General features: G+C 49.8%; 1 non-coding gene across 1 annotated transcript; it reads right to left on the bottom strand.

Annotated features, from left to right (window-relative positions):
• Window positions 1–254: 254 nt before the first annotated feature.
• On the bottom strand, window positions 255–326 carry TRNAP-AGG (transfer RNA proline (anticodon AGG)). Its single transcript has one exon. It is a non-coding gene; the product is annotated as a tRNA-Pro (tRNA).
• Between the last annotated feature and the right edge of the window lie 2,639 nt (window positions 327–2,965).

The following is a 2,965-nucleotide window of genomic DNA, read 5'->3' as shown; positions in this document are numbered from 1 at the left end:
CTTTCTGGTTTGCAAAGGGATTTTACATAGTTTCTGACTTAATTCCCCCAACAAGTCTGAGAAATAAGTGTTACCATTCCCATTTTACCCGGCAGAATCATAACTTTCATCCTAGCTTTTGGACTTTGAATCCTGTGCATTTCATAGCTTGGGTTTTACATGGGGAGCTGAGCCACCTGCTTCTACTCTAGAAATGGCAGGCAGTGTGTAGGTGTGAGGCAGGGAACAGAAGAAAAAAAAATCCAGGAAAAGAAGGGCTCGTCCGGGATTTGAACCCGGGACCTCTCGCACCCTAAGCGAGAATCATACCCCTAGACCAACGAGCCTGTTATAACTGCCCCTTGCCAGATGTGTGCCTTCCCTGCCACATCAGCTTCAGCTATAATTTGTGGTTTTCAGAGGCGGCGTCTCTTCTTCCAGGCTGGCTCCTAGCCCAGGCCAGCTGCTGCTTTCCCAGGCTCCCCCCCCCCCCGTCTCACTGTGGGGCTCCACGAATACTTGGTGTTCAGGGCAGGGCCTCTTCTTCCCCGTGATCAGCCAATCTCCCCCAGGACTAGTGCAGAATTCTGGGGGTGCTGCCGGGGAGGGGCAGAAGCCAGGCTCCAGCACCTTCCACATTCCCAGGGCATCCCGGGGCTCACGGGGCCTGTCTGGCATCTCCTGCACCCAGTAAAGAACCACACTTCTTTCTTACCTCATGATCAGGCCTCCAGAAACACCCTCCAAACCCAGTAGGTGTGGACACAGAAAGCTGTTCCAGGTTACCTTCACTAGGTGACGTTTGCTAAGTTACTCAGTTTCTTCATTTGTCAGTTGCCCTGTCTGCCTGACAGGGAGGATAATTTGAAGATGCAGTGAGACCACGTGAGGGCAGGGGAAAACACACAAGAGGAGAGCTTTGCCACTTGTGGACTGGGCACTGTGTCCCAGGCTGCACAGATCTTTTTTTTAACCTTCTAACCACCTTGTGAAGTTGTCATCCCCAGTGTAAGAAAAACAAACTTGCTTCGATTTAGCTTAGAAGAGGCACATTGATTTGAATCAGAAGCCTGTTTTAAATTCAGTTCCCATTGCTACCCAGACTTCCTAGAAAAGCAAAGATGGGAATATATCCTGTAATGTAAATGCCCTCACTTTCTCCGCTGCTCATCCTGCCCATGGAGGCTGCAGGGAAAGTCCTGCTAACAGGGTGGCCTGGCTGAGGGTCCCTCAGTCTGGGAGTTTCCCAGCCTGATTTATTTATTGATAAATAAATAAATGAGAGTGACTGGGAGGTCAGCCTCAAAAGACCCTGTGGGCTGGCCAGACTCTGTCTCTCAGTTTCTCTCTATGAAAAGGAGGAAGGGAGAGAAGCATCAATTCGTTGTTCCGCTTGCTTGTGTGCCCCACTGATTGCTTCTCATACTTGCCCTGACCAGGGTTTCAACTGGTGACCTCAGGTTCAAGCAGGCGACCCTGGTGCTCTAGGACAATGCTCTATCCACTGTGTCACCAGCCAGTGACTGTTCTCTCTCTCTTTTTGCTTTCACTGGACTGCACCCGTCACACCCCGGGGACCTTTGATTCCAGGGGAAATGTCCTCCATGAGGCTGGGAGCTCCAAGGGCAGAGACCCTTTGGGTTGTGCCCTGTGGCCTGCACCCGAAGTCCTGCTGATGATACAAAAGATTTCCCAGCATTTCTGTGTGCTGGTGTTTGTGTAGGCACTTTACCAGGAGACTCGCATTTCATCCCCACAGTGCAGCCATTGTTGTAGACACCACTTAGCAAATGTCTGTGGAACGAATGAATGAGTAGATATCAGGAGTCTATACAAAAAGCCATTAGTACAACTGATATTCAGGTGAACCTCATCACTTGGCTTGAAGTAGAAGCCATAAGCCTGAAGAAACCCTCCCACCCGCCATCCTTTCAAGCAGGTTCCCTAAGACTAAGCCCATCCCTCTCTTGGATCGGCAGCAGGAATGGCCCTGATTTAGAGAGTGGGTCGGCCAGCATTCCTCTGTCAACCCAGGGGATGAAATTTCATTCTCTCTACCCAGGAGCATCTGGAGCAGACAATTGGCTCTGCTAACTAATCATGGCTAGAGAGAAACGCAACAACAGCTCATCTAGTCTAAAGCCAAAGCGTCTTTTTTGGGTAGCCGTTCCCCGGCGTAAAAGCGGCTTATAAATAAAAGCACACTCAAGGCGTGTTCCATTACCTCAGCAGACATTCCCTAAATTGTTCCTCATGGAGGGTGTGCCAAGGAGTGAGGTTGCTCCTAGCGAGAGCTCCTAGGGGGATTTTACTGAGAATGTTTCAAGGCTGAGACCGGGCTTGGGTCCCAGCCAGGGTTTCACTCTGGGGGGTGCTGCTGGAATGAGGCAAGAGCATTCTTCTTTGTGTGACTGTGGAGCTGGGTCCTGCCCACTAAATACCAGTAATCCCTCCTGCGCTATTGTGTCAGCCATAACCCCACCCCGCCCCCCAACACAAACTTCCAAATGGATGTGGGCTTCCGGGGAGAGGTGGCGTGTTGCCTTGGTGGTGGATATCCATTGGCCCCTACCATGCATTTTTTTGCCCTGGCTGAAATGACTGTGTCCTTGTTCTAGGCAGTGAAACTTCAGGCCTGAAATGATTTGTTTGTCTCTGCGTTTAAAAAGCCACAAATGGAATTCTCTGGGGAGAATCGTGGCTCGACTTCTAGACTCTCCCCATTTTCCTCCCAGGCATGAGGGTGGCTTTCAATGAGGAAACTCTCCAATGATTTTCACAAGAGCTGTGAACATTTTTATCTCATCACTTTAGACAGAGAGCCTATGGGTCAGTGTTTAACAGACAACATTGTCACAACACATCCTCTCAAGCTCACTGTGAGCACTTTAACGTAGACAATGAAGAGATTGAAATTGTTCGAGATGTTGCTCCTCTTCATTCAGTCATCAGAAAGGCAGCCAAGAAATCAAGAAAAGGTTGAGAC

This window comes from Saccopteryx bilineata, chromosome 2 (genome assembly GCF_036850765.1).
Source record: "Saccopteryx bilineata isolate mSacBil1 chromosome 2, mSacBil1_pri_phased_curated, whole genome shotgun sequence".
NCBI classification, from domain to species: domain Eukaryota; kingdom Metazoa; phylum Chordata; class Mammalia; order Chiroptera; family Emballonuridae; genus Saccopteryx; species Saccopteryx bilineata.
The sequence above is the reverse complement of the archived record's forward strand: the minus strand, read 5'-3'. Positions and strand labels throughout refer to the sequence as shown.